Source organism: Trachypithecus francoisi, unplaced genomic scaffold, assembly GCF_009764315.1.
Source record: "Trachypithecus francoisi isolate TF-2019V2 unplaced genomic scaffold, Tfra_2.0 Lachesis_group1, whole genome shotgun sequence".
NCBI lineage: Eukaryota > Metazoa > Chordata > Mammalia > Primates > Cercopithecidae > Trachypithecus > Trachypithecus francoisi.
In genome coordinates this window covers 140,028,391-140,047,977 of record NW_022681454.1, presented here as the reverse complement: position 1 = coordinate 140,047,977, position 19,587 = coordinate 140,028,391, and positions in this window count along the sequence as shown.

The following is a 19,587-nucleotide window of genomic DNA, read 5'->3' as shown; positions in this document are numbered from 1 at the left end:
TCTCAACAAAAAAAAAAAAAAAAAAAGAAATCAAAGATCTAAATAAATGACCATGTGCAAGGATTGGAAGACTCACTGTAGTGTAGATGTTAATGATCTCTAAATCGATATGCAGGTTTAATACAATTCCTATTAAAACTCCAGCAAGGTTTTTTTTTTCTTCTTCGTGCACAGGCAAGATTATTCTAAAATGTATTTGGAAAAACAAATCAGAGTAGCTACAACAATTCTGAAAAGGAGGAATTAAGTGAGAGGGATCATTTTACCTGTGTTACTTTGTTCTTTTTTTTTTTTTTTTTTTTTTTTTTTTTTTTTTTTTTGAGGCGGAGTCTCGCTCTGTCGCCCAGGCTGGAGTGCAGTGGCCGGATCTCAGCTCACTGCAAGCTCCGCCTCCCGGGTTTACGCCATTCTCCTGCCTCAGCCTCCCGAGTAGCTGAGACTACAGGCGCCCGCCACCTCGCCCGGCTAGTTTTTGTATTTTTAGTAGAGACGGGGTTTCACTGTATTAGCCAGGAGGGTCTCGATCTCCTGACCTCGTGATCCGCCCGTCTCGGCCTCCCAAAGTGCTGGGATTACAGGCTTGAGCCACCGCGCCCGGCCTACTTTGTTCTTATGCTGCTAATAAAGACGTATCTGAGACTGGGTAATTTATAAAGGAAAGGTTTAATTGACTCACAGTTCAGCATGGCTGGCAGGCCTCAGGAAACTTACACTCATGGTGGAAGGGGAAGCAAACATGTCCTTCTTCACATGGCAGCAGGAAGGAGAAGAATGAGAGCTGAGCTAAAGGGGGAAGCCTGTTATGAAATCACCAGATGTTGTGAGAACTTATATCATGAGAACAGGATGGGAGAACCTGCTCCCATGATTCAATTATTTCCACCTGTTTCTTCCCTCAATACGTGGGGATTATGGGCACTACAATTCAAGATGAGATTTGGGTGGGGACACAGCCAAATGATAGCACTAATCAAATATAATACTCATTATATGCCAGGGTAATTAAGACAGTATGGTGATGGCAGAGAGATGGACACATAGATCAGTGAAATGGACAACAATAACCTAGACCTACACAAATATACCCAACTGATTTTTGACAGAGATTCAAAAGCCATTCAATGGAGGAAGGATAGTGTTTTCAACAAATGGTGCTGGAGTAATTGGATGTTCATAGGCAAAAAAGAAATGAGAAAACAACAGTATCACTGGACTGTTCTGCTACAAGATTTCACAGAAGCCCTAAACTTATTTTGTCAAATCTTAGTCCTTGGAGGAATTCCAACTTTCCAGGGCCCAGTTGTTAGAATATGTGGATGAACTTTTAATTTCTGGCAAAAGGAAGGCCGAGGTATCAGACACCACCAAAATCCTGCCGTATTTTCTTTGAGAAAGGGGATTGTGAGTCTCTAAGAACAAATTGCAGTTTGTAGAAAAAGAAGTTAAATATTTAGGACACCTGATTAGTGAAGGGAAGTGGATATTAAACCCAGAGAGAATATTGGGAATAGTGGGTTTGCCTTTGCCTAAGACAAAGAGAAGACTCCAAAAACTTTTAGGTTTAACTGGCTATTTAGGTTATGGATTGACTCATATGCTTAAAAGACAAAATTCTGTATCTGAAGTTACTAGAAGAGTAGCCTGATCCCTTGCAATGGCCCCCAGAGGAAATTCAGGCAGTGCAAGAGCTAAAGCCCTGGTCCTGGCCCTCCCATCTTTAGAGAAACCATTCCATCTGTTTGTAACAGTAGACTGGGGCATGGCCCTTGGGGTGCTCACTCAAACCTGGGGAGTGAAGAGGCAACCTGTTGATTTTGTCTCCAAGCTTCTCAATCCTGTCTCTCAGGGGTGATCTGAATGTGTGCAAGCAGTAGCCCAGGCGGTAGAGGAGAGTTGAAAGCTACCCTTTGGTGGGGCCCTAATAGTAAACACCCTACACCAGGTCAGGAATATATTAAATCAGAAAGCTGGGAGATGGTTGTTGGATTCTCAGATTCTAAAATATGAAGCCGTATTACTAGAAAAAGATTGTTTGGTAACACCTGTTACTTACCTTAATCCAGCCAGTTTCCTATGGAAAGGAGACAAGAACAAAGAGACATCAGACTGTAACTGCTTAGATATCATAGAATACCAAGCCAAAGTTAGACCAGACCTTAGGGAAGCTCCACTACGTGATGGGATTAGACTGTTTGTGGATGGGTCATCCGGAGTGATAGATGGCAAGGGACATAATGGTTATGCTGTCTTTGATGGAAATAAGCACTCATTATATGAGAAAGGTAGATTACCTAATGGCTGGTCAGCCCAAACCTGTGAATTACACGCTCTTGACCCCTAAAGCTCCTTGAAGGCCAAGAAGGGACTATATATACTGATTCTAAATGTGCCTATGGGGTGGTACACACTTGGAAAAATCTGGACAGAGCGGGGCCTAATAAATAGCAGGAGAAAATAATTGGTACATGAGGAACTGGTGAAACAGGTTTTAGAAAGTCTCCTGCTTCCAGCAGAGGTAGCCATAGTTCATGTAAAGGATCATCAGAAAGAGAACACTAGAGAAGCTGTAGGAAACAGGTTTGCAGATGAAGCTGCTAGGCAAGCCTCCCTGGGGGAAGAAATTATAGACTATTTAGTCTGATACCAGACATCCCTAAGGTAGTATTAAGGTCTCAGTTTACCAGAGAGGAGAAGGAAGAATTAGACAGGATAGAGGTCACTCAAAGTGAAGATGGGAAATGGGTACTTCCTGATGGGAGAGAAATGATAAGTAAACCCCCGATGAGAGAACTGATGTCTGTATTACTCCCCAAAGGGAGTCATTGGGGACCCCAGAGTCTGCATGATGCAATACTTAAGAATTATGGGTGTATAGGGATTTATACCCTCGTTAAACAAGTATGTGGAAGTTGTGTAACTTGTCAAAGGATAAACAAAGAGGTGATTAGAAAACAGTTCACAGGAGGAAGACCTCCTGGACTAAGACCACTTCAGAGCATTCAAGTAGATTTCACATAAATACCCAAAGTAGGAAGACTGAAGTATTTATTTACTGGTAATCGTGGATCACCTTTCCAGCTGGGTGGAAGCCTTTCCCCTTCTGACAGCCACCCCCAGGAATGTGGTCAAAATAATATTATAGGCCGGGCGCGGTGGCTCAAGCCTGTAATCCCAGCACTTTGGGAGGCCGAGACGGGCGGATCACGAGGTCAGGAGATCGAGACCATCCTGGCTAACACGGTGAAACCCCGTCTCTACTAAAATATACAAAAAATTAGCCGGGCGAGATGGCGGGCGCCTGTAGTCCCAGCTACTCGGGAGGCTGAGGCAGGAGAATGGCGTAAACCCAGGAGGCGGAGCTTGCAGTGAGCTGAGATCCGGCCACTGCACTCCAGCCTGGGCGACAGAGCGAGACTCCGTCTCAAAAAAAAAAAAAAAAAAAAAAAAAAAAAAAAAATAATAATAATATTATAACTTTATAATATATATATATTATATATATTTAATATAAAATATATTATAACAGACTTTACCTAGATTTGGCCTGGTGAAAAACATTGATTCAGACAATGGCAGCCACTTTACCTCCAGGGTGTTAAGGGGAATTATGGAAGGTTTACAAATTAGATGGGATTATTACACCCCTTGGCATCCCCCTTCATCTGAAAAGGTAGAAAGAATGAATCAAACTCTCAAAAAGCATTTCACCAAACTAATAAACTAAAATGCCTTGGACCAAATGTCTCCCAATAGCACTCCTTAGGATTAGGACAGTCCCAAGAAAAGACTTGAGATTGTCTCCCTACGATTTATTATATGGGCTCCTGTATTCAGGCAGAGCTATGGATATTCCTACTATGGAAACCAAGGATCAATTCTTAAGAAATTATATACAGGCATTATCCTCCACCCTGTAATCCCTTAGGTTAAAAGGACTTCTGACTCAAACTCCGCCTCTTGAGTTAGCAGTTCACTGCTTCCAACCTGGCAACTAGGTGCTGATTAAGACTTGGAAAGAAGACAAGCTCCATCCAAGCTGAGAAGGTCCCTATCAAGTGCTGCTGACCCTGAAGATGGCCATGTGTACAGCTGAATGGGGGTGGACTCACTATACTTGTCAAGGGACTGGTAAAAGAGACCCTGGAAGGATGGGGAAAAGACCAGTGGAAAGTACATGGGTCACTTGAGGAACCCTTAAAGTTAACTCTGAGATGAATCTAAAAAGAAAACATGGGCTGGTCCCTTTTCTGGAAGCTAATATGGCTGGGATGGGCTACTATACGAAGAGAAGAAGGTCAAAGTAGAAACTGACAGGAGACTCCTCTCTACCCACTCAGGTTGGTAATTAATATAACCAAGATGATGGCACCCAAGACTATAAGATTTGATGACTGCCAGGTTTTACCTTGTGAGAATTTGGAAAATCAGAGATAGTGCTCACATGTAGATAAATATCCACTTCATATGAGCTGCTTGGAATAGTCAAATTAGAGGTTTCTAGGGCCTAGAGAGAAAATAAATGGGGCGTTATTGTTTAATAGGTACAGAGTTTCTGTTTCAAAGGATGAAAAGTTCTGTAAATGGATAGTGGTGATGATTGCACAACAGTGTGAATGGACTTAATGCCACTGAACTGTACACTTCAGAATGGTAAATTTTGAGTTATATTTTACCGCAATAAAAAATTAAAATCAACAGTAAAAAAGTCAATCCAATTAAAAATGGGCAAAAGACTTCAAGATACATTTCAATGAAGAGGATATATAGATGGCAAACAAATGAAAAGTTGTTCAACATTACTAGCTAATAGGGAAATGCAAATTAAGACCATGAGATATTATTACACACTTATGAGAGAACTGCTAAAATAAAAAATGGTGACAACATTAATGCTGGCAGAGATGCAGACAGACTGATTTCTCATACATTGCAAGTGGAAATGCAAAATGATGTAATCACTCTGGAGAATTGTTTGACAGTTTCTTAAAAATTAAACATGCAGCTATCATATGATCAAACTGTTGAACTACTGGGTATTTATTCCAGAAAAATGAAAATTTATGTTCACACAAATACATATACGCAAATGTCCAAAGCAGCATTATTGCAATAGCCAACAACCAAAAACATTCAAAATGGTCATCAGTAGGTGAATGGCTAAACAAACTGTGGTCATCAGTAGGTTGAATGGCTAAACAAACTGGTACATTTTTACTGTGGAATATTACTTAGCAATAAAAAGAAACTATTGATGGACACAACTTGGATGGATTTCAAGGGCATTATGCCAAGTGAAAAAAACTAATCTCAAAACTCACTATGTGATTCCATTTGTATGACATTCTCAACATGAGGAAATTTTAGAGATGAACAGATTAGTGGTTGCCAAGGGCTAGGTATAGATAGAAGAGGCAGAGGGATGAGTAGAACTTTTAATAAAGGGGTAGCATGAGGGTAATCCTTGTGGTGATAGAATAGTTGTGTACCTTGATTGCGACTGTTGCATGACTCCACACATGTAGTAAAATGGCATGGAACTATACATACTTTGTATCGATATCAATTTCCTGATTTTGATACTATGCTATAGTTATATAAGAGGTAATGTTGAGGTGTAACTGAGTGAAGAGTACAGAGGATTTCTCTGTATTATCTTTGCAACTTCCTGTGAATCTATAATGATTTCAAAATTAAAAAGTTTAAAACAAAACACCCCTTAAAAAACCAACCCTGGCCATGAGTGGCCTGTACTTTCAATTAGGTGACTTTAGTCTGCCCTGTTTGATCTTCCCCACCAAAACAAACCCCAAACTCCATAATATTTAGAAACTAAGAGATTAAAACTTCCAGGATCATGTTATTTATTTATTTATTTTTGAGACAGAGTCTCGCTCTGTTGCCCAGGCTGGAATGAAGTGGCATGATCTTGGTTCACTGCAACCTCCACCTTCTGAGTTCAATAAATTCTTCTCCCTCAGCCTCCCAAGTAGCTGGGATTACAGGCATGCACCACCATGCCTGGCTAATTTTTGTATTTTTAGTGGAGATGGGGTTTCAACAGGCTGGTCTTGAAGTTAGCCAGGTTGGCCTTGGAACTTCTGGCCTCAGGTGATCCGCCTGCATCAGCCTCCCAAAGTGTTGGGATTACAGGTGTGAGCCACTGTGCCCAGCCAGGATTATGTTTTAAGAGGCAAATGGATTCATGACTATGCATAGACAGTGGCCTGTGCAGCCTGTGAGGCCTACTACACGTTAATTCTTGCTCTTAACTAACTAGATGTAAATGGGAAACAAGTTATTAATAAATCATGGTTGCTAGAAATAAAGGTTTTAGTTCTAGTATTTATTAAATAAGATTAAAAAGTAAGGATTATTTATATATCTATTTGAATTCTGTGTAATAAAAATTCCAACATGGGCCCTCTGTCAACTGGAATTGCTATGACAGATTCTTTATGAAAAATAATCTAGAGAGTAATTATCTCAGTCTGCTCGGGCTGCCATAACAAAATACCATAGACTGGGTGGCTTAAACAGCAGAAATTTACCTTCTAACTGTTCTGGAGGCTGGAAGTCCAAGATCAAGATGCCAGTAGAGTTGGTTTCTGGTGAGTGCTCTCTTACTAAATTGCAGATGGCTGTCTTCTTGCTATGTTTTCACATGGCCCCTCCTCTGCATGAGAGGAGAGAGAAGGATCTCAGGTTTCTCTTTTTATAAGAACAGTGGTTCAATTGGATTAGGCCCCACCTTTATGACCTGATTTAACCTCAGTTACCTCCTTAAAGGTTCTATCTTCAAATGCCCATTGAGGCTTAGGGCTTCATTTTTTGGTAGGGGGAGGGAGGAAAAAATTCAGTCCATAACAGAAACCAATTTTTTTTTTCCTGTGGATTGCATTCTTGCTATTATCTAATAGACTTTAAGCTAGTTTTTCTCAATGAAACTCCTAAAATTGAGGTGACTTTTTTGAGTTGTTACCAGATCTATTAATTAAAATTTTAATTGGGATAGGGCACAGGAATCTGTGTTGTTAGTAGACCCCAGTTGATTCTTCTGCATTACCACGTTTGAGTACATTAAGCAAACCCTCTCCCCACATAAAATTACGGGTGAGAAACTAGGTGGAGAAAAGTTAGGCATCTTATTGACACAGCTGTAGCTCGACTAGGTTATGAATTTCTCAGTGTATAGTGGATTTCACTAAAGACTTTGGAGGGATGGTATAAAAAGAAACTTGCTTTGAGAGACTTAAATATTGAAGGCATCTTAGACTGCTGGCAAAAGCCAGAACTGAAGAAGCAAGGAGACTAGGATTTAAATTCAAGCATTGTGAACCTCTGTGAGCCTCCATCTCTCTGATGCTAAATATTTCATCTTAACTAGATTAGTAACCTGAGACTTGATATTATAAGGAAGGGCAATTTAGGTAGTGATAATACTTACAAGATCTGCTTCAGATAGAGTTGTTCTAAACAAAGTTTGTTAGAATACTAAGTTGTTTTTTAAATTAAAAAAATACAGTTGTTGGTTGGCAATTGAATTCTCTGTGGGGACATGGAATTTACATTCAATATGATCCAAAGATGCATGATAAGTAAAACATATAGTGTGCTAGTTGGTATAAAGTGCTATGAGGAAAAGTAATTCAGGGAAAGGAGTGATAGTAATTACAGTTTTAAGTAGTACGATCAAGAAATGCTTGTTAAGAGTGGTGACATTTGAGCAAAGCTCCAAAGGACCCTGCAAACATTTGGGGGAAAGAGTAGTCCCACCGAAGAACCAGCAACTGCTGTGGCTGATGTGGCTGGAGTGATTTCAAGGGAAGGCTATTAGGAACAGAAGTCAAATAGCATGGGGTATTGCAAACACCTTGGCTTGTACTTCAAGTGAGGTAGAGAGACATTGGAGGGTTTTAAGCAGAGAGATGGCATGATTTGACTTGATGTTTTAAAATTATCAGTCTGCAATATTATAAAAGTCAATTATTTCATAAGTTATTTTTTTTTTTTTTGGAAATTTAATGCAATCACAACTACAGTGCCACCAGGTAGTTTTTTTCGTGGAGTTAAACCTGTGTTCAATATACAATTTAATTGGAAAAATTAAATGTGTTTAAGTTAATTTAAATTTAAATGAAATAAAACTGTACAAGTACTAGAAAACCTAGATGAATTAATTTTAATCTAGAAGTGAGGAAACCTTGCTATTACTTAAAATCCAGATAAAATAAGGAAAAAAATGGAAAAGTTTTATTATATAAAAATAATTGGTATGGGAGGAAAGAAGAAAAATAGAAGATAAATTACAAGTTAGGAAAAAATATTTGCAGGTTAGTCATAGGAAAGAAAGGAGTTCGATATGCCTGCTATATAAAGAACTCCTGAAAATAGATTGGCCAAAGGCCAGCAACTCCATAGAAAAATGGGCTAGAACAGTTTACAAAGAGATGGCCACATGCCATGTGAAGAGATACACATCACTTTTAATAAAATAAATGTAAATTAAAATTATGCTTAAATGTATTTCTCATGTATCAGACAAAAACTTCAAAGTTTGACCACATGCTTTGTTGCTGAGGCTGTGGAGAAACAGGCATTCTCATACATTGCTGATGGGAATGTAAAATGATATAACTCATATAGAGGTGAATCTGGCAGTAATAAAATTACATACATTTACCATGTGATCCAGCAATGTTACCTGAGGGAATCTATCCTAAAATATACTGATAAAAATATGAAAACACATATACTATATGTGTGCAAGTCTTCTTATGATAACAGTCTTTGTAGTAACCAAAGACTACTGTAAGTAAATGAAGTTTCCATGAGTAGGGGAATGGCTGATAAAGCAAACTTACACAATTGTGTCCCTTAAAAAAAAAAAGAGAGAGCGATCTTCAGAATATACTATTAATTTTAAAAAGTATGGTAGGAAAAGAAGCTCTATTGATATTTATAAGAAGCTATCTTTTATCTCCAAAGGCATGGGGGTGGAAATACACACATACACACACACACACACACACACACACGTATTTGCTTATTTTTTTAAATGAAAGAATAAGCCCTAAAAAGGATACACATAAGGGAAGAAAAACATACGACTTTCTTTGAAAATTTCTTGTTTTGCATGTTTGATTTTAGGACCATGAAAATATTTTACGTAATTATAGAACACAAGGAAAAAGAAGAAATCTCTAAAATATGAAATGAAATGAAGCAAACTTACTTGTGTAATATAGTACTTTGGTTCATACCACACAAAAAGGAAATATTCCTATTGATTTTTTTTTTTTTTGAGACAGTCTCACTCTCTTGCCTAGACTAAAGTGCACTGGCATGGATCATTTGACTCACTGGAATTTCTGCCTCCTGGGTTCAAGCAGTTCTCTTGCCTCAGCTCCCAAGTAGCTGTGATTCCAGATGCATGTCACCATGCCTGGCTAACTTTTGTATTTTTAATAGAGTTGGGGTTTTACCATGTTGACCAGGCTGGTCTCGAACTCCTGGCCTCAAGTGAGGTGGGAATATTGCTTGAGCCCAGCAGTTTGAGACTAGCCGGGGCAATAGTGGGGCTCCATTTCCATTTTAAAAAATTTAAAAAGGCCGGGCGCGGTGGCTCAAGCCTGTAATCCCAGCACTTTGGGAGGCCGAGATGGGTGGATCATGAGGTCAGGAGATCGAGACCATCCTGGCTAACATGGTGAAACCCCATCTCTACTAAAAAATACAAAAAAAAAAAAAAATTAGCTGGGCGAGATGGTGGGTGCCTGTAGTCCCAGCTACTCGGGAGGCTGAGGCAAGAGAATGGCATAAACCCAGGAGGCAGAGCTTGCAGTGAGCTGAGATCCGGCCACTGCACTCCAGCCTGGGCGAGAGAGCAAGACTCCGTCTCAAAAAAAAAAAAAAAAAAAAATTTTAAAAGTAGCCAGGTGTGGTGGTGCACACCTGTTGTCTCAGCTACAAGGGTTGCTGACACAAGAGTATCCCTTGAGCCCAGGAGGTTGAGGCTGCAGTGAGCCATGTTCACACCAGTATTCTGTATCCTGAGTGATAGAGTGAGACCCTATCTCAAAAAAATAAAAAACCTTAACCATCAAAATGTATAGATCTTATTTGAATCTCAATTTAAAACCACACAAAAATTAACATGAGACACTTGAGGAAAAGTGAACCCTGGATGGATATTTGATAATATAAAGGAATTTTTAAAGGTTTAATAATGGCATTGTGATTATGTTTTAAAAGAATCCTTATCATCTGGAGATACATACTGAAATACTCACAGATAAAATATTATAGATTTGCTCCAGAATGATGTAGTAGGAGTAGGGTTGTGGGTTTCACTGAGAAACAATTGCCCATGATAATTGTTGAAAATAGGTGATAGGTATAAAAAGTTAAAAAAGCTCACAAAGAATATTCTAGATCTCTTTCTGAGAGGAGACTTAAGGAAGGCATGGAGGATTACAGTAGAAGCAGGGAGATTAGTTAAATCACTATTGGAGTAATCTAGGAGATATAGTCGGTTGTGGCTTGGACCAGGGCTATTAACAGTGGAGGTGGAGAGAAGTGTTATGATTCCGAATATAGTTTAAAGGTAGCAGTCTTAATATTTGTTAGATTGAATAAGGAGGGTGAGAGAAAAGAGAGGTCAAGAATGACTCCAAGGTTTTTCATCTGAGCATTTTGGAAGATGGAGTGACCAATAAGCAAGATGGTGAAGACTGCCAAAGAAGCAGGTTTAGGAGAGATGAACTTCATTTGGCTTATATTATATTTGAGATGTCTACTAAACCACTAAGTGAAGATGTTAATTAGTTGAATATATGAATCCTGAGTTTAGGGAAAGTTCTAAAGCTAGAGATAAAATTCAAGTTACACATGATGGTATTTCAGGCGTGATGTAATTGAGATCACTAAAGAAATTAGATAGCAGAAGAGAACTAGCTCCAAGTTAAGAACTCCAGCATTAAGATATTTGAGAGAAAAGGGGTGTCATAGTTCATCTGAGCTGCTATAACAAAATACCTTAGACTGAGTAATTTATCAACAATATAAATTTATTTCTCATTGTTCTGGAGGTGGGCAAATCCAAGATCAAGGCATCAGCAGATTCGAAGTCTGGTGACAGCTCTCTTTAATGTCAGTGCCTTGTTGTGGAGTCCTCACATGGTCACATGGAAAGAGCTGGGGGCTCCCTTGAGCTGCTTTTATAGGAGCACTAATCCCATTCATGAGGACAGTGTCCTCATTACCTAGTCACCTCCCAAAGACCCCACCTTTTAATACCATCTTCTTGGAGTTAGATTTCAACAACTGTAAATTTTCAGGAAGACACATACATTCAGACCATAGCAAGGAGGGAACAAAGGAAGCTTTGAAGGAGTAACCAGTGAGGTTGGAGGAAAACCAAGAGAGTGTGGTATCCTGGAAGCCATGTAAGGAAGATAATTAGCTGTGTCACCTATTGCTAAATAGTCTAATAAGATGACTAGCTGTGTCACCTATTGCTAAATAGTCTAATGAGGATTGAGAATAGATCACTGAGTTTAACAACAAAGGTTAACAGTTGGATGGAGTGGTGAGGGTTAAAGCCTAATGGTAAGCTCAGGAGAAAATGGGAAAGTAGTGACAGCAAATGTAAACAATCATTTCAAGGAGACTTGCCAAAGGAAAGGAAAAAATGGGAGTGGTAGCTATAGAGTGAAGTAGGATCGAGCAAAAGTTTTATTTTAAGAATAGAGAAAAGGTATGTTTGTTGGGCTAATGGATAAAAAACTTAGAAGAGGAAGACAAATTATTGATACTAGGGGAAGAAAGAAAAGTTGCTGAGACAATGCCCTTGAGTAGGCAAGAAAGAATCTAGCATGCAAATGAGTGGTTTTCCTTTGCTAGGAGGATTAACAAAACGCACTCACTGTAGGTGAGTGAATGTGCCTGTGGTGATTGCTTCTATTTTCTCAGTATAATGAAAAGCAAGATCATCAGTTGAGAATGAGAGTGACAGAGGAAGAGATGGAGATTTTAAGAGAGAGGTGAAGTGATAGTTGTTTAGGACACTGGAAATAAGTCCTAATAGTTGTTTAGGACACTGGAAATAAGTATAATTCCTAGCCAGCATTAAGGGCCCTTTTGAAGTTAATGAGACCAGTCAATTTGTTCATTTTGTTTTCCTCCAGCCACATTCACATGTACAGGTGTAAGCATGGAATAGGTAGAGAGTTGGACAGAACCAGGGTTATGTTTTAGCCAAGTACAAAGAAGCAAGACAAGGGCAGGAAAGTTAGGCTGTATGCAAGGGAGGGATTATGATGGACCATGGAATTTAAGCTGAATAAAAATGAAGTGAATAAATAATATAAGGTGTGAGGGACAATAAAAAGATGTTAGGATCAATGAATTATAGATTCTGGTAGGTCAGAGTGTTGTTGGAATTCTCTAAATTCCAACTAGAGGTAGTGAGCTGGAAAGATAGGAGTTGGTGCTCAGAAAACGGAATGCTTTAAATTGAAATGATAGAGGGGCTATAGTTATTGGGAATGACATTTCGTTATGACCATGAGAGTAAGTGGCTGGAATAGGGTGGAGGGCAAAATCATTAAAGGAGATCAAGTCAAATAACTGAGTGACAACATACTGGAAAGGTAATTTATGTGGACATTGAAGTCAACTGAGAATTATGACAGGAATAGGGTTTGAGACAGTATCAGTGAGTCAGGAGCTACAATCTTAAAGGGATGAGGTAGAGGGAGAGTGGCGTGGGGATTGTTTGAGCACTGCAACAGGGAAAGATTATTAGTGCTATAGTTTGATGTAATAAAATCTAAATGGACATCTCTAGGGAGGAGGGAGACGGAATAGTCTGGAAGGAGTAACAAGTAGCAAGAATGTCACCTTCTAATCTCTAGACCCAATAGCAGTAGAATTTGAGGGAAAGAACATCTACCTTTTGAGTAAGCTGCAGACAAGAGGGCTACAGGGTTGATCAAGTAAAAATTAAGTGAATGTTGAGGTGATTTTGCTGATGACTGTCTGAGTCTCAGCATAGTGGAAAGATTTCAGGAGTTGGGCAGAGATAAGAAATGGAGTTAAATAAGGGTATGTTCAGAGCCGTTTGGGAATTAGAGTCACGAGGATGAGTTGATTTTGACTTTTCGTGACAACTAAAATCAAAAGGCATAAAGGGCATAATAAAGTTAATCTTGATGAAAGTCTTTGATAAAAGCTTTAAATTCATAATTGAAGCTATAATGAAACAAACGTGCAACCTCAATGCAGATTCAAGGACAAACTTGGGTTTAGATTAGTCATGAGTGAAATGCCTTTTGGCAAAAATGTCTGCCATGTGAAGGCCACAAAGTAGTATGTGAGGTTATGAAGACCTTGAAGATAATCAAGGCTTATCATTCATTATCTTAATTGACATCATGCAGCAATTATTGCTGCTATTTCAGAGATTTTCATGATCCTCTTATGGATCAAAATCTAGGCAAAAAGTTTCTACCTTCTTGCCTGACAAGAGTTTGAAGCATCTTTTTGTTTTATACATATTTTACCTATTGTTTGTTACATTCAAATAAAATTTGAGTTTTGAATTTTGATTTTGAAAAGTTTCAAAACACCAACGCAGTCATAACTGGCTGAACATGAATTCAGAATAAAGAAATGGTGGTCTGACTCCAAACCTAAAAAATGACATAAATGTTTATAGGCATATACAAACTGTAATAGTTCCCCCTATGCTGCCTAAAATTATCGACGTATGATACAGGAGAAAACAGTAGGTGAGAATATTACTTTTTGTTTCATTCTTGTTTTGGTCAATCCGCTTACCTTCTACCTATAAGCCTGGACTTGTGTGTCTCCTGTTCACTTATGTATAACAGGAACTCAGAATTATCATATCTATTGCTGAATGTTGAGAGGTGAACAATTTTCTGGTTGGAGAAAATCAAGGCATTGACTGGCTGGAGAGGAGAATGTTACTTTAGTAATGTGGGTATAGAGCAAGAAAAGAGGTCACTATGGCATGGTTACAGTTTTAATTTTCATGTGATTAAGGTGTTTGCACAGTCTGAAAATTCATGTTTGCTAAACCAAAAGGAAGGGGCTGGAATGGATAATAGTGTAATGCTTATGTAGAGGTTTTGAAGATTTAAAGGGCAGGCAGGACGGAGAGTTTATATAATGTTTAGCTTATTTTCTTAAGTCTGCTGTGACAATTGGTGCACAAGACACTTTTTAGCATAGCAGATTATAGAGAGAATAAAACTAGGGTGTGTAAATAGCTACTTCCTTGATTTGTTGTAAGAATAAATTAAAGAAAACACACAAGGTGCATAGCTCAATGCTTGGCTTACATTGCATTTTCCTTCCTCAAAGTTTTTTTTGAGAAATTATCCTATTAGTTTTTGGAATGTCTTATAGAAATAAAGGAATCGCTTCTGGCGGCAATGAACCTCTCTAGCTATTTAGATAAATTCTTTAATGTTGTGCTAGCTACATGCATCTTTTTTTTTTTTCCTGCTTTAAAAATCACACTAGATGTTTCCTGTCACAGTCCCTTTCCTGTAGCCTCACTAACACATGCTTTCAGGTCTCAGCTCAAATATCCCATCTTCAGGAGAAGCTTTACCTAACTTCACAAAATAGATCTTATTCTGCAAGGTATCCTTATACCATCCTTAATTTCTCTCTAGCACTTATCATAATTATATTTTTTCTGTAATTCTTAAATATCTTTATTCTGCACTAGGATATAAGTTCTTTGAGGACAGGGATAATGTGTATCATCCCTCTTGCTCCTCACCCGGAATCCAGTATGATATCTTATAGTACTCAGAACTCAATAATTATGAAAAGTTTTAGAGATATATGTTCATTTGACATATATCTATATTTTAAGGAGAGATTTGACAGGCGGTAAGTTTTTTGTGTGTCATAAAGCCTTAGGAATTACACATTTTAACTTCCTTTATCATAATTGGATACACACACATATATACATATACACACATATACACATATGTTGAAGAGTTTTATTAAATTGATGTGAACATTGCCAACCAAATATTTCAAATAATATTTTGCTGCCTTATTTCTGAGGCTTTGTACATATTCTTTCTCAAAGATGTATAACCAGGGATATTTACTTTTTAGTTAAAACAGGATGTGTTTTACTTCCAATTACGTGGTCAATTTTAGAATAAGTGTGATGTGGTGCTGAGAAGAATGTATATTCTGTTGATTTAGGGTGGAGAGTTTTGTAGATGTCTGTTAGGTCTGCTTGGTCAAGAGCTGTTAATTTTCTGTCTCATTGATCTGTGTCATATTGACAGTGGGATGTTAAAGTCTCCCACTATTATTGTGTGGGGGTCTGAGTTATTTTGTTGTTCTCTAAGAACTTGCTTTACGAATCCGGGTGCTCCTGTATTAAATGCATATATAGTTAGGATAGTTAGCTCCTCTTGTTGCATTGACCCCTTTACCATTGTGATGTGCCCTTCTTTGTCTTTTTTGATTTTTGTTGGTTTAAAGTCTGTTATATCAGAGACTAGGATTGCAACCCCTGCTTTTTTTTGCTTTCCATTTGCTTGGTAAATATTCCTCCATCCCTTTATTTTGAGCCTATGTGTGTCTCTGCAGATGAGATGGGTCTTCTGTATACAGCACATGGATAGGTCTTTACTCTTCATCCAGTTTGCTAGTCTGTGTTTTTTAATTGGGGCATTTAGCCCATTTATATTTAAGGTTAATATTGTTATGTGTGAATTTGATCCTGTCATTGTGATGCTAGCTGGTTATTTTGCTCGTTAATTGATCCATTTTCTTCATGGTGGTGATAGTCTTTACAATTTGGTATGATTTTGCAGTGGCTGCTATCAGTTTTTCACTTCCATTTTCGTCCTTGTTTCAGGAGCTCTTGTAAGACCGGCCTGGTTGTGACAAAATCTCTCAGCATTTTCTTCTCTGTAAAGGATTTTATTTCTCCTTCTCTTATGAAGCTTAGTTTGGTGGGATATGAAATTCTCAGTTGAAAATTCTTTTCTTTAAGAATGTTGAATTCGTCCCCACTCTCTTTTGGCTTGTAGGGTTTCTGCAGAGAGATCTGCTGTTAGTGTGATGGGCTTCCCTTTGTGGGTAACCAACCTTCCTCTCTGGCTGCCCTTAACATTTTTTTCTTCATTTCAACTTTAGTGAATCTGATGATTTGTGTGTCTGGGGGTTGCTCTTCTTGAGGAATGTCTTTGTGGTGTTCTTTGTATTTCCTGAATTTGAATGTTGGCCTGTCTTGCTAGGTTGGTTAATTCTCCTGGATAATATCCTGAAGAGTGTTTTCCAACTTGGTTCCATTCTCCATGTCACTTTCAGGTATACTAGTCAAACAGGTTTTGTCTTTTCACCTAGTTTCATATTTCTTGGAGACTTTGTTTGTTGCTTTTCATGTTATTTTCTCTAATCTTCATGCATTATTTTATTAAGTTGATCTTTAATCTCTGATATCCTTTCTTCTGCTTGATCGATTCAGCTGTTGATACTTTTTTGCTTCCTGAAGTTTTCGTGCTGTGTTTTTCAGCTCCATCAGGTCATTTATGTTCTTCACTAAACTTGTTATTCTAGTTAGCAATTCCTCTAGCCTTTTATCAAGGTTCTTAGCTTCCTTGCATTGGGTTAGAATATGCTCCTTTAGCTTAGAGGAGTTTGTTATCACCCACCTTCTGAAGCCTACTTCTGTCAATTTGTCATACCCATTCTCCGTCCAGTTTTATTCCCTTGCTGGTGAGGAGTTGTAATCCTTTGGAGTAGAAGAGGCATTCTGGTTTTTGGAATTTTCAGCCTCTTCAGTCCTGTTTTTCCCCCATCTTCGTGGATTTGTCTATCTTTGGTCTCTGATGGTGGTGACCTTTGGGTGGGGTTTTTCTGTGGATGTCCTTTCTGTTGATGTTGATGCTATTCCTTTCTGTTTGTTAGTTTTCCTTCTAACAGACCCCTCTACTGCATGTCTGCTGCAGTTTGGTGGAGGTCCGCTTCAGACCCTGTTTGCCTGGATATCACCAGTGGAGGCTTGTTGCTTGTTCCTTCCTCTAGAAGCTTAGTCCCAGAGGGGCACCTGCCAGATGCCAGCCGGAGCTCTCCTGTATGAGATGTCTGTCGACCCCTTCTGAGAGGTTTCTCTCAGTCAGCAGGCATGGAAATCAGGACTCACTTGAGGAGGCAGTCTGTCCCTTAGCAGAGCTTGAGGGCTGTGCTGGGAGAACCACTGCTCTCTTCAGAGTCCACAGGTCGGAACGTGAAAGTTTGCTGAAACTGCGCCCACAGCCGCCCCTTCTCCCAGGTGCTTTTTCTGAGGGAGTTGGGAGTTTTATCTATAAGCCCCTGACTGGGGCTGCTGCCTTTTTTTCAGAGGTGACCTACCCAGAGAAGAGGAATCTAGAGAAGTGGTCTGCCTTTGTGGTGCTGTGGTGGGGTCTGTGCAGTACAAACTTTCTGACAACTTGTTTACACTGTGAGGGGAAAACCGCCTACTCAAGCCTCAGTAATGGCGGAACCCCTTCCCCGCACCAAGCTTGAGCATTCCAGGTTGACTTCAGACTGCTGTGCTGGCAGCAAGACTTTCGAGTCAGTGGATCTTAGCTTGCTGGGCTCCATGGGGATGGGATCTGCTGAACTAGACCACTTGGCTCTGGCTTAAGCCCCCTTTCCAAGGGAAGGAATGGTCCTGTCTCACTGGCATTTCATGTACCACTGGGATATGAAAAACAACAACTGCAGCTAGCTCGATGTCTGCCCAAACAGTCACCCAGTTTTTTGCTTGAAACTCAGGGCCCTGGTGGTGTAGGCACCGAGGGAATCTCCTGGTCTGTGGGTTGGGAAGAATGTGGGCAAAGCGTAGTGTCTGGGCTGGAATGCGGTTTTCCACAGCACAGTCCCTCACGGCTTTCCTTGGCTAGAGGAGGGAGTTCCCTGACCCCTAGCACTTCCCAGGTTAGGCGATGCCCCATCCTGCTTCAGCTTGCCCTCCATGGGCTACACCCACTGTCTAACCAGTCCCAGTGAGATGAGCCCGGTACCTCAGTTGGAACTGCAGAAATCAATTGCCTTCTGCACTGATCTCACTGGGAGCTGCGGACCAGAGATGTTTCTATTCAGCCACCTTGCCAGCCACCTGCAGTATTCTTTTTAGCTCTAAAATGTAGGCGGTGGTGGTGGCAAACAAAGAACCCGAGAACTGGGAACAAAGCAGGCCAATTATCTTTCCTTTTTTTATATGTTGTGTACTCTTTCATTTTTAGTTGCAGATTAGTAAAGTAATCCCCTTGATTTTTGATACAAACCAAACTGGATTGACTCTACTTTCTCTTTTATCTGTGGTTCTGGGTCAGTTACAGGGACCTCAGTCTACTCATCTGCAAAACAATGACAGTACTACCTTCTTCTCAGAGATGTTCTTTAGAGTAAAAACTCTAGTGTACATAATGTATGTGATGCATAACGGGCACACAACAATAATGTCTTCTTCATCTTTAATCAGTTGGTGGTTTTGCAAAGAAAAATGAGCAATGTAGGATTTTATTGAACCATATCCTTTGATACTTCAAACCCCTCTCTCCCTTCTTATCTTCTTTTTTCTTCCTTTGTGAAATGGTAAAGTTTGAAGTTTGGATTGTCATTTGTAATTACGAGGAAGTTCATCCGGGCATAAGGAGAATGGATGTTTAACTACCCATGTTTGCATCTTAGACTCATTTAGAAAGCTCAGAAAACTTGTGATAAACACTTGGAACTGCTTTTCACATGAAAGTGCTTTATAGCTGAAGCTGACTTGAGTAGCATTTTTCTAAACTATTAATATTTTCCTTTACATTGGTGCTTTTAACAGACTATCACGTCTGTTGTAAGAAACTTGTGGAGAGTTTCTTGGAAATAAAATTTCTAATGAACGCATTGAAGATACTAAAGCATTATTAAATTGGAAGTACTTATTGTTCTTGACTGAATAATGAAATTATAAGTGCTAATTACAGAATTTCTCTATTACAAAGGGGCCCAAGAGAAGAGAGTGGTGGGATTTGTGGAAAAGCTAAAAATTGGATTCTGTTTGTTTATTGGATTGTTTGAGAGAAAAAGATGATGAGACTTTTTTTAAAGGCTTGTGATGGAAACTTCAAATATAATCTACAAGTATATTATTGCAAAGCTAAAGAAAGTCTGTCCTCTTTTAGTGGAACTTATAGACAATGTCAGTACTATTTTTTTTGTCTAGTCAAAAATTCTTCTGTCTTAATATATCTCATAATTAGGTTTCATATTGTGCTATTGATAAAGTCATCTGGAAGTGATCTCAAGGATAAATTACTTTATTAATCTTAGCTTACTGAAGATGCATATTTTAGTTATTTAAATGACTCATTTGTTCTACTTCAAGTTTTTTTGATACTTACCAATGATATGTCTCACAGTAGCTTTAACTTCGTATAGATTATTATAAGATTAATAAAAGACCTTCTTAGACAAATAACAGAATTTCAACTAATTAGTAGTTAAAGGCCACAGACATTATCTAATTTGGTTAGATTTTTA